The sequence below is a fragment of the Anomaloglossus baeobatrachus genome, chromosome 4 (genome assembly GCF_048569485.1).
Source record: "Anomaloglossus baeobatrachus isolate aAnoBae1 chromosome 4, aAnoBae1.hap1, whole genome shotgun sequence".
Lineage (NCBI taxonomy): Eukaryota > Metazoa > Chordata > Amphibia > Anura > Aromobatidae > Anomaloglossus > Anomaloglossus baeobatrachus.
The window spans coordinates 705,060,891-705,073,923 of NC_134356.1; positions in this window are offsets into that span (position 1 = coordinate 705,060,891).

The following is a 13,033-nucleotide window of genomic DNA, read 5'->3' on the forward strand; positions in this document are numbered from 1 at the left end:
GCCGGAAATGCCTGAGAATTCTGGGCCTGGCCCCGACTTCTATAGACCGGGTCCGCCCATCACTAATCAGTTACTGGATCCATTCTCCATGGACCGGTGTGATCAGATCCGGCAGACGTCACATCCGTAACACCACGTCTGCAGGATCCCAACCAACACCATTACAGGACGGTGCACCCCACCAACATACGGTCCATTGCTTCTGACCCTCGATGGTAGAATAGCTCACCGTCCCCTCCTCAGCACATGTTGTTGGTGTGTAGACTAGGGAAAAGAGGGGATACCGGAACAGAGAGCGAGCGAGCGGGGGAGATACCGGAAAAGAGAGCGAGCGAGCGGGGGAGATACCGAAAGAGAGCGAGCGAGCGAGCGGGGGAGATACCGAAAGAGAGCGAGCGAGCGAGCGGGGGAGATACCGAAAGAGAGCGAGCGAGCGAGCGGGGGAGATACCGAAAGAGAGCGAGCGAGCGAGCGGGGGAGATACCGAAAGAGAGCGAGCGAGCGAGCGGGGGAGATACCGAAAGAGAGCGAGCGAGCGAGCGGGGGAGATACCGAAAGAGAGCGAGCGAGCGAGCGGGGGAGATACCGAAAGAGAGCGAGCGAGCGAGCGGGGGAGATACCGAAAGAGAGCGAGCGAGCGAGCGGGGGAGATACCGAAAGAGAGCGGGCGAGATACCGAAAGAGAGCGGGCGAGATACCGAAAGAGAGCGGGCGAGATACCGAAAGAGAGCGGGCGAGATACCGAAAGAGAGCGAGCGAGATACCGAAAGAGAGCGGCGAGATACCGAAAGAGAGCGAGCGAGATACCGAAAGAGAGCGAGCGAGATACCGAAAGAGAGCGAGCGAGATACCGAAAGAGAGCGAGCGAGATACCGAAAGAGAGCGAGCGAGATACCGAAAGAGAGCGAGCGAGATACCGAAAGAGAGCGAGCGAGATACCGAAAGAGAGCGAGCGAGATACCGAAAGAGAGCGAGCGAGATACCCGAAAGAGAGCGAGCGAGCGGGGGAGATACCGAAAGAGAGCGAGCGAGCGGGGGGAGATACCGAAAGAGAGCGAGCGAGCGGGGGAGATACCGAAAGAGAGCGAGCGAGCGGGGGAGATACCGAAAGAGAGCGGGGGGAGATACCGAAAGAGAGCGGGGCGAGATACCGAAAGAGAGCGAGCGAGATACCGAAAGAGAGCGGGGGAGATACCGAAAGAGAGCGAGCGAGATACCGAAAGAGAGCGAGCGAGATACCGAAAGAGAGCGAGCGAGATACCGAAAGAGAGCGAGCGAGATACCGAAAGAGAGCGAGCGAGATACCGAAAGAGAGCGAGCGGGGGAGATACCGAAAGAGAGCGAGCGAGCGGGGGAGATACCGAAAAAGAGCGAGCGAGCGAGATACCGAAAGAGAGCGAGCGAGCGAGATACCGAAAGAGAGCGAGCGAGCGAGATACCGAAAGAGAGCGAGCGAGCGGGGGAGATACCGAAAGAGAGCGAGCGAGCGGGGGAGATACCGAAAGAGAGCGAGCGAGCGGGGGAGATACCGAAAGAGAGCGAGCGAGCGGGGGAGATACCGAAAGAGAGCGGGGGAGATACCGAAAGAGAGCGGGCGAGATACCGAAAGAGAGCGGGCGAGATACCGAAAGAGAGCGAGCGAGATACCGAAAGAGAGAGCGGGGGAGATACCGAAAGAGAGCGAGCGAGATACCGAAAGAGAGCGAGCGAGATACCGAAAGAGAGCGAGCGAGATACCGAAAGAGAGCGAGCGAGATACCGAAAGAGAGCGAGCGAGATACCGAAAGAGAGCGAGCGGGGGAGATACCGAAAGAGAGCGAGCGAGCGGGGGAGATACCGAAAAAGAGCGAGCGAGCGGGGGAGATACCGAAAGAGAGCGAGCGAGCGAGATACCGAAAGAGAGCGAGCGAGCGAGATACCGAAAGAGAGCGAGCGAGCGGGGGGAGATACCGAAAGAGAGCGAGCGAGCGGGGGAGATACCGAAAGAGAGCGAGCGAGCGGGGGAGATACCGAAAGAGAGCGAGCGAGCGGGGGAGATACCGAAAGAGAGCGAGCGAGCGGGGGAGATACCGAAAGAGAGCGAGCGAGCGGGGGAGATACCGAAAGAGAGCGAGCGAGCGGGGGAGATACCGAAAGAGAGCGAGCGAGCGGGGGAGATACCGAAAGAGAGCGAGCGAGCGGGGGAGATACCGAAAGAGAGCGAGCGAGCGGGGGAGATACCGAAAGAGAGCGAGCGAGCGGGGGAGATACCGAAAGAGAGCGAGCGAGCGGGGGAGATACCGAAAGAGAGCGAGCGAGCGGGGGAGATACCGAAAGAGAGCGAGCGAGCGGGGGAGATACCGAAAGAGAGCGAGCGAGCGGGGGAGATACCGAAAGAGAGCGAGCGAGCGGGGGAGATACCGAAAGAGAGCGAGCGAGCGGGGGAGATACCGAAAGAGAGCGAGCGAGCGGGGGAGATACCGAAAGAGAGCGAGCGAGCGGGGGAGATACCGAAAGAGAGCGAGCGAGCGGGGGAGATACCGAAAGAGAGCGAGCGAGCGGGGGAGATACCGAAAGAGAGCGAGCGAGCGGGGGAGATACCGAAAGAGAGCGAGCGAGCGGGGGGAGATACCGAAAGAGAGCGAGCGAGCGGGGGAGATACCGAAAGAGAGCGAGCGAGCGGGGGAGATACCGAAAGAGAGCGAGCGAGCGGGGGAGATACCGAAAGAGAGCGAGCGAGCGGGGGAGATACCGAAAGAGAGCGAGCGAGCGGGGGAGATACCGAAAGAGAGCGAGCGAGCGGGGGAGATACCGAAAGAGAGCGAGCGAGCGGGGGGAGATACCGAAAGAGAGCGAGCGAGCGGGGGAGATACCGAAAGAGAGCGAGCGAGCGGGGGAGATACCGAAAGAGAGCGAGCGAGCGGGGGAGATACCGAAAGAGAGCGAGCGAGCGGGGGAGATACCGAAAGAGAGCGAGCGAGCGGGGGAGATACCGAAAGAGAGCGAGCGAGCGGGGGAGATACCGAAAGAGAGCGAGCGAGCGGGGGAGATACCGAAAGAGAGCGAGCGAGCGGGGGAGATACCGAAAGAGAGCGAGCGAGCGGGGGAGATACCGAAAGAGAGCGAGCGAGCGGGGGAGATACCGAAAGAGAGCGAGCGAGCGGGGGAGATACCGAAAGAGAGCGAGCGAGCGGGGGAGATACCGAAAGAGAGCGAGCGAGCGGGGGAGATACCGAAAGAGAGCGAGCGGGGGAGATACCGAAAGAGAGCGAGCGAGCGGGGGAGATACCGAAAGAGAGCGAGCGAGCGGGGGAGATACCGAAAGAGAGCGAGCGAGCGGGGGAGATACCGAAAGAGAGCGAGCGAGCGGGGGAGATACCGAAAGAGAGCGAGCGAGCGGGGGAGATACCGAAAGAGAGCGAGCGAGCGGGGGGAGATACCGAAAGAGAGCGAGCGAGCGGGGGAGATACCGAAAGAGAGCGAGCGAGCGGGGGAGATACCGAAAGAGAACGAGCGAGCGGGGGAGATACCGAAAGAGAACGAGCGAGCGGGGGAGATACCGAAAGAGAACGAGCGGGGGGAGATACCCCCAGCACAGATAAAGCCACGGTTACAGGCTGCAGCCCCCAGCACAGAAAGCCACAGCTACAGGCTGCAGCCCCCAGCACCGATAAAGCCACGGCTACAGGCTGCAGCCCCCAGCACCGATAAAGCCACGGCTACAGGCTGCAGCCCCCAGTACAGATAAAGCCACGGCTACAGGCTGCAGCCCCCAGCACAGATAAAGCCACGGCTACAGGCTGCAGCCCCCCAGCCCTGCCCCTCTCATGGCTGTGTATCAAAATAAGAGGAACCGCATGTGGTGGTTCTGTAAAATTATTCAAGTCATAAAGAAAGAAAAGGAAATAAAAAAAAAAGCATGTGGTACACCCCAGAATTTGATACCCAGTCATGATAAAGCCGACAGCTGGAGCCTGGCATTCACAGGGTGGGGAGACCCCAGCTTATTGGGCTTCCTCCAGCCTACAAATAGAAGCATGCAGCCACCCATCAGGTGATTTGCGGTCAACGCTGGAGTGATGTCACCGCTGATTGCGCAGCTCACTCAGTCTCTGCCCAAACGCCCAGCTATCAGCTTTATCATGACTCGCAATCAAATTTGGGAGGGGTTGGGAGCGACGGCACGCTGGTTTTTTTAAATTATTTAAATAGTAAGAAACAAACCACATGGGGTTCCTTGTATTTGGATACACAGCCAAAATAAGCGCAGGGCTGGGGGCTGCAGCGGTATGCTTTGTCTGTGCTGGTATAATATGGGGGGGCCTCCAAATATTTTATTCTAGCTACGCAGACCGCGCCTGTGATTGGTTGTTGCAGTCAGACGCTGTCAAACAGGCTGGAGGCGCGTCTGACTGCACCCAATCACATCACCAGGACTGCCAGTGGGTGGGGAAAGCAGTGCATATGGATGAGCATTAATGAGCGTCTGCGGGAGCCATTACTGCCGCGCCGGAGCCTTGGTACCGGAGCCTTGGTACCGGAGCCTTGGTACCGGAGCCTTGGTACCGGAGCCTTGGCAAGTGTAGCATGGTTGGTTCATTACTTCCTGAGGGCCGGATCATCAGCCGGAAATGCCTGAATATTCTGGGCCTGGCCCCGACTTCTATAGACCGGGTCCGCCCATCACTAATCAGTTACTGGATCCATTCTCCATGGACCGGTGTGATCAGATCCGGCAGACGTCACATCCGTAACACCACGTCTGCAGGATCCCAACCAACACCATTACAGGACGGTGCACCCCACCAACATCCGGTCCATTGCTTCTGACCCTCGATGGTAGAATAGCTCACCGTCCCCTCCTCAGCACATGCTGTTGGTGTGTAGACTAGGGAAAAGAGGGGATACCGGAACAGAGAGCGAGCGAGCGGGGGAGATACCGAAAGAGAGCGAGCGAGCGGGGGAGATACCGAAAGAGAGCGAGCGAGCGGGGGAGATACCGAAAGAGAGCGAGCGAGCGGGGGAGATACCGAAAGAGCGAGCGAGCGGGGGAGATACCGAAAGAGAGCGAGCGAGCGGGGGAGATACCGAAAGAGAGCGAGCGAGCGGGGGAGATACCGAAAGAGAGCGAGCGAGCGGGGGAGATACCGAAAGAGAGCGAGCGAGCGGGGGAGATACCGAAAGAGAGCGAGCGAGCGGGGGAGATACCGAAAGAGAGCGAGCGAGCGGGGGAGATACCGAAAGAGAGCGAGCGAGCGGGGGAGATACCGAAAGCGAGCGAGCGAGCGGGGGAGATACCGAAAGAGAGCGAGCGGGGGAGATACCGAAAGAGAGCGAGCGAGCGGGGGAGATACCGAAAGAGAGCGAGCGAGCGGGGGAGATACCGAAAGAGAGCAAGCGAGCGAGCGGGGGAGATACCGAAAGCGAGCGAGCGAGCGGGGGAGATACCGAAAGCGAAGCGAGCGAGCGGGGGAGATACCGAAAGAGAGCGAGCGAGCGGGGGAGATACCGAAAGAGAGCGAGCGAGCGGGGGAGATACCGAAAGAGAGCGAGCGAGCGGGGGAGATACCGAAAGAGAGCGAGCGGGGGAGATACCGAAAGAGAGCGAGCGAGCGGGGGAGATACCGAAAGAGAGCGAGCGAGCGGGGGAGATACCGAAAGAGAGCGAGCGAGCGGGGGAGATACCGAAAGAGAGCGAGCGAGCGGGGGAGATACCGAAAGAGAGCGAGCGAGCGGGGGAGATACCGAAAGAGAGCGAGCGAGCGGGGGAGATACCGAAAGAGAGCGAGCGAGCGGGGGAGATACCGAAAGAGAGCGAGCGAGCGGGGGAGATACCGAAAGAGAGCGAGCGAGCGAGCGGGGGAGATACCGAAAGAGAGCGAGCGAGCGAGCGAGATACCGAAAGAGAGCGAGCGGGGGAGATACCGAAAGAGAGCGAGCGGGGGGAGATACCGAAAGAGAGCGAGCGGGGGAGATACCGAAAGAGAGCGAGCGGGGGAGATACCGAAAGAGAGCGAGCGGGGGAGATACCGAAAGAGAGCGAGCGGGGGAGATACCGAAAGAGAGCGAGCGGGGGAGATACCGAAAGAGAGCGAGCGGGGGAGATACCGAAAGAGAGCGAGCGGGGGGAGATACCGAAAGAGAGCGAGCGGGGGAGATACCGAAAGAGAGCGAGCGGGGGAGATACCGAAAGAGAGCGAGCGGGGGAGATACCGAAAGAGAGCGAGCGGGGGAGATACCGAAAGAGAGCGAGCGGGGGGAGATACCGAAAGAGAGCGAGCGGGGGAGATACCGAAAGAGAGCGAGCGGGGGAGATACCGAAAGAGAGCGAGCGGGGGAGATACCGAAAGAGAGCGAGCGGGGGAGATACCGAAAGAGAGCGAGCGGGGGAGATACCGAAAGAGAGCGAGCGGGGGAGATACCGAAAGAGAGCGAGCGGGGGAGATACCGAAAGAGAGCGAGCGGGGGAGATACCGAAAGAGAGCGAGCGGGGGAGATACCGAAAGAGAGCGAGCGGGGGAGATACCGAAAGAGAGCGAGCGGGGGGAGATACCGAAAGAGAGCGAGCGGGGGAGATACCGAAAGAGAGCGAGCGAGGGAGGGGGCGGGAGATACCGGAAGAGAGAGCGAGGGAGGGGGGGGGGGATGATACGGAGGGGGGGAGAAGATACGGAGGGGGGGGAAGATACGGAGGGGGGGGGGAAGATACGGAGGGGGGGGGGAAGATACGGAGGGGGGGGGGGAAGATACGGAGGGGGGGGGGGGAAGATACGGAGGGGGGGGGGAAGATACGGAGGGGGGGGGGAAGATACGGAGGGGGGGGGAAGATACGGAGGGGGGGGGAAGATACGGAGGGGGGGGGGAAGATACGGAGGGGGGGGGGAGATACGGAGGGGGGGGGAAGATACGGAGGGGGGGGGAAGATACGGAGGGGGGGGGAAGATACGGAGGGGGGGGGAAGATACGGAGGGGGGGGAAGATACGGAGGGGGGGGAAGATACGGAGGGGGGGGGGAGATGAGGGGGGGGGGGGGAAGATACGGAGGGGGGGGAAGATACGGAGGGGGGGGGAAGATACGGAGGGGGGGGGGAGATACGGAGGGGGGGGGAAGATACGGAGGGGTGGGGAGATACGGAGGGGGGGGGAAGATACGGAGGGGGGGGGGAAGATACGGAGGGGGGGGGAAGATACGGAGGGGGGGGGGAAGATACGGAGGGGGGGGGGAGATACGGAGGGGGGGGGGAAGATACGGAGGGGGGGGGGAAGATACGGAGGGGGGGGAAGATACGGAGGGGGGGGGGGAAGATACGGAGGGGGGGAAGATACGGAGGGGGGGGGGAAGATACGGAGGGGGGGGGGAAGATACGGAGGGGGGGGGAAGATACGGAGGGGGGGGGGAAGATACGGAGGGGGGGGGAAGATACGGAGGGGGGGGGAAGATACGGAGGGGGGGGAAGATACGGAGGGGGGGGGAAGATACGGAGGGGGGGGGGGGAAGATACGGAGGGGGGGGGGAAGATACGGAGGGGGGGGGGGGGGGAAGATACGGAGGGGGGGGGGAAGATACGGAGGGGGGGGGGGAAGATACGGAGGGGGGGGTGGAAGATACGGAGGGGGGGGGGGATGATACGGAGGGGGGGATGATACGGAGGGGGGGATGATACGGAGGGGGGGATGATACGGAGGGGGGGATGATACGGAGGGGGGGATGATACGGAGGGGGGGATGATACGGAGGGGGGGATGATACGGAGGGGGGGGATGATACGGAGGGGGGGATGATACGGAGGGGGGGATGATACGGAGGGGGGGATGATACGGAGGGGGGGGTGTCACAAACCACCGGGGGGGGTCACTCAGAAATCCCCCGCGCTGGCTACCAGTACGTCACAATCGGGGGGTAACAAGTGGGGTCACCCCTCCTTTATACCTCCCGACCGACAGACAGAGCACGTGACGCGCTCTCTAGCGCCCCTCTTATAGTCAGGCCAATTATGGAATTGCCCGACAATAAGCAAGGAGGCCGCTATACTACTTATGCCGATTATTGAAGGGTCCCCGGTGAGAGTAGGGTATATATTCCCCCGACCTCCGCGGGCGGAATATATAATATCTTCCCGAATCTCACTGGCCTCCCCACAATAATCCTTGGCACAACTCGCTGCCACCAACCGATTTACGGTAACTATTAGCCGAACACACAGACGTGGGATTCAAGATCGAGATAACAGAACAGCCCAGGATTAATTATATAATTTAATCGCCTAAAGCACACTAGAAACTACAATATATACAATAGGGAATCTACAGAATATACAGTTATGTCAGAGTACAGTTACAAGCAAAGCATGGGTTACAAACAGGTATACAATTACATCAGTTACCTTGTGTGTCTGGCCACAGGGGGGGCGCTGTAGACCAGGTTTCCAGGAACTCTCTCACAGGTCTGTCCCAACCAGGCCCCCCGAGCAGAAGAACGCTGGAAAATGGCCGAAGTAGGGTTATCAACCTGGGCAGATCCAGGTCCCCCTCCTACCTTAGTGACCTCACAGGGAAGCACTGCCACTCCCCCTGCATGGATCAGAATTATCCAGCAAAGGGGATTTTGGCTATAACTTTGCCTGGGAGCGTCGTAGGCAGACGCCAATGCTCTCATTGTGACAGTTATGAATTTAGCTACAGAACGAGGGGACTCATGACCTGTCTGCCAGTTCCCCATTGGCTGATATCACGCCTGGGGCATTTCCCCAATGTCCTGTTCCCATAAAAAGGGGGTGCCGGCATCGTCCACATGCGGAGACACCATTTTTATGGTTGCCATATTTATCGGAAATATGGCTTGCGAGATATGAACCATTTTTTACTGGAGTCGTTCTGTCTGGCTATTTCCAGAGCCTTGCTAATTAGATAGCAGCTCCTACTACAGGGTGACGGCAGGGAGCCATCCTGTGTCCATTGTCCCAAAGCCACCTAATTTCCATATCACAGGACATGGCCATGGAGTTTGTTGCTAAACCAGTTGTGTGGGGGAAAGGGGGGTTGACACCAGGAGAGGGCTTCCTGACATACTTGAATATCATGATTTATCGTCATCTCTCCGGATTTACCTCACACCTCCCCCCTTTTGAGGGCGCTAGGGGGCAGCACACTCCGGTGTTCCCCCGTGCGCCCGTCCGCGACCTCTCCTTGTCGGGACAGCCCGTCTGCGTTACCGTGGTCACGGCCCCTTTTGTGGCGAATGGTGAAGTTGTATTGCTGGAGCGCAAGGCTCCATCGCAACAATCGCCCATTCGTCCCAGAGACGGTGTGCAACCAGCTGAGGGGATTGTGGTCCGTCTCCACGATGAAGTGGCGCCCGTATAGATAGGGTTGCAGACGCTGCAGGGCCCACACTATGGCCAGGCACTCCTTCTCCATCGTGGAATAGGCAACTTCCCTTGGTAACAGCTTCCTGCTCAGGTACAAGACCGGGTGCTCTTGGCTCGCAGAGTCCACCTGGCTGAGCACCGCACCGAGGCCGAAGTCACTGGCGTCGGTCTGTACTACAAACGGCCGCGTGAAGTCGGCTGCCTGTAGCACGGGCGGGCTGGACAGGGCGTCCTTTAGGGCCCGGAAGGCTGTCTCGCAGTCCATTGTCCAATCGACTGCAGAGGGCAGCTTCTTCTTGGTGAGGTCCGTCAAGGGTTTTGCCAGGCTACTATAGCATGGAACAAACCTCCTATAGTACCCAGCGGTCCCCAAGAAGGACATCACCTGCTTCTTGGTCCTGGGGGTGGGCCAGGATGCGATGGCTTCCACTTTCTCAGGCTCGGGCTTCAGTGTTCCCCCGCCTACCCGGGTGACCGAGGTACTGGACCTCGCTCATGGCCAGCTGACACTTTCCCGGCTTGATGGTCAAACCTGCCCGGTGGATCCGCCTGAGCACCTGTGCTAGATGCTCTAGGTGGTCCTCCCAGGTGGGACTGAAGACGGCAATGTCATCCAGGTACGCGGCCGCGTACCCTTCAAGTCCCTTGAGCAGGGTGTTGACCATCCGCTGGAAAGTGGCAGGGGCATTCCTCATCCCGAATGGCATCACCGTGGACTCGTACAGTCCAAATGGGGTAATAAAGGCAGAGCGTTCCCTGGCCTTGCGAGTCAGGGGGATCTGCCAATATCCCCGGCTCAGATCCATGATGGTCAGGTACTGAGCCCCGGCCAACTGATCGAGCAGGTCATCGATGCGTGGCATTGGGTACGCATCGGCGACCGTGACAGCATTGAGCCCCCTGTAGTCCACGCAGAACCGAGTGGTTCGGTCCTTCTTAGGGACGAGGACTACAGGCGAGGCCCAAGCGCTGTTGGATGCCTGGATCACCCCCCAGCTCCAGCATCTCGTCAATCTCCTGGCGCATGTGTTGCTGCACCTCCAGGGAGACCCGATATGCTGAACGCCGGATCGGGGGATGATCCCCAGTGTCCACGTGATGGACAGCCAAGTCAGTCCTTCCGGGCTGGTTGGTAAACAACCCCCCGGAAGGGGTGTAGGGTGGCCCACAGCTGGGACCGTTGGTCCTCCAAGAGCTGGTGGCCAACCTCCACATCCTCAATGGATCCGCCTGCCCGGACCTGGGCTAGCATATCCAAGAGGGTTTCCGCTTCTCCCTCCTCGGGCAGGTTGCACACAGGGAGTGCACATGCCTCCCGCTCATGATGTGCCTTCATCATGTTCACATGGAAGGGCTTCCGCCTTCCACGGGCAGGGTCCAGGGTGACCAGGTACGTCACAGGGTTGAGCTGCTGGTACACGAGGTATGGGCCTTCCCAGGCTGCCTGAAGCTTGTCCTGTGGTACGGGGACCAGTACCCACACCTCTTGACCCACTTGGTAGGTCCTCTCACAAGCGTTCTGGTCGTACCAACGCTTCTGATCGGCCTGGGCTTGAGCCATATTGTCGTGTACCAGTTGCGTCAAGGCCTGCATTCTGTCCCGGAAGCGCATGACATACTCGATAACCGACACTCCAGGGGTGGCCAAATCCCCTTCCCAAGCCTCTTTCACCAGAGCCAGGGGGCCCCGCACACGTCGCCCGTACAGGAGCTCAAACGGTGAGAATCCTGTTGAGGCCTGTGGAACCTCCCGGTAAGCAAATAACAGGTGTGGGAGATACCGCTCCCAGTCACGCCCATGGGAGTCGACCAACATCTTAAGCATCTGCTTTAAGGTGCCATTGAACCGCTCGCACAGGCCATTAGTCTGTGGATGGTACGGGCTGGCCACCAGATGTCGCACCTGGACTTGCTTACAGAGGGCCTCCATCAGCTGGGACATGAATTGGGTCCCCCGGTCAGTGAGCATTTCCTGGGGAAAACCCACTCGGGAGAAAATCTCCAGCAATGCGGTGGCCACCTTGTCAGCCCGAATGGACGACAAGGCCACTGCTTCTGGGTACCGGGTGGCATAGTCAACTACCGTCAGTATGAAGCGTTTCCCGGAGCTGCTGGGGATGGCCAGCGGGCCGACCAGATCCACAGCCACCCTCCTGAAAGGCTCATCGATGATTGGCAGAGATACCAGTGGGGCTTTGGGGTGTGGCCCCGCCTTCCCCACTCTCTGACAGGTTTCACACGAACGGCAGTAGGCAGCCACATCGGCCCCCATTTTTTGGCCAGTAGAAATGCTGGTTTAACCTGGCCTTGGTCTTAGCGATCCCTAGGTGTCCGGCCATCGGAATCTCATGTGCGATCCGCAACAACTCCGTCCGGAACGGATAGGGTACCACCAACTGTCGGTCCCTGGGCCACGCCTCCGGTGAACCCTGCTGGACCGTGGCCCGGTACAGCCGTCCTTGGTCCCAGACCACTCGCTCCGGGTCCGAGTCCGAGGGAGGCTGTGCCGCCTGCTCCTTTAGAGCTTTCAGGCTGTCGTCAGCTCCTAACGCTGCCTGAAACCCCTGACCAGATGTGGCCAGAATCGACGAGACTGTCACATCTTCGGTCAGTACCCCGGGACCTGTGTCCTGGCCTCCACCTGACTCGGCTGCCACTTGGTCAGAAGGGGAAGAGCTATCGGACCTCCGGGAGGCCCCTTGGCTTCCAGCACTCCCACTGCGGGTGACAGCGGCCACAGCCGCTGCGACCGTGGGTCGTGCCTGCTCCTCCTCCGTTCCTGACCAAGTCGCCGGTTCAGGCAGACCTACCTGGCTTCCTGACACCCCGGTTGTGGGGGAACCATGCACCGAGATCTTACCTGGGAGCACTTCCGCTCCTGGACCGGCCCCAATCTCACCTGCCTGTTCCCCTCCTGCAGCAACAGAACCCCGCTGTGAAATCTCTGGGGACCCCACATTTGCTGTGGTAGCCCCCACCCCACACACTGGTCCTCCCCCCTGCAGCACCCTGCTCTCTGCTTATCCCTGCAGAGGGCAACAGATCCCAGCTCACAGGCTGGTTACTTGTAGAGGCATTGTCACACCTTTCTCTGACCCCCTCCCCTGTCACAGCTGCAGCTGTGTGTGTGTCTATGGTGTCTATGCAAGCAGAAATATCAGAGTTCACTCCCTCCTCCCTTACATCATTCATAGATAACACATTAACATTGTCCGGAGGCATGTCAGTACTGGCTGAAGGTTCAGCCCTCGGTTGGGGCCCAAACTGGGAGGTTATCTGCCCCAAATCTGTCCCAAGTAGCACGTTTGCGGGGATCCGATCAGTTACCCCCACCTCCCTCACCCCCTCGCCCTGCGCCCCAGTCCACATAAATGTCAGCAACAGGCAGCGCCGGGTCAATGCCTCCAATCCCGGAGACAGCGAGGGTTTTTCCAGGGATCAAGTCTTGGGGGGACACCATCTCAGGCCGCACCAGAGTCACCTCCGAGGCGCTGTCTCGCAGTCCTATGGTCACAGACCGGCCGACGGTGACAGGTTGGAAGCTGTCCAGGGACCTACCACCACCCCCACCCACACAATACACCTTGGGCGGCCCTTGGGACGGGGACGGCGCCGGGGCCTTGGGACGCTGAGGGCACATGGCCTTGAAGTGTCCAGGTAGGTTGCACTGGTGGCACCGTCTTGGCT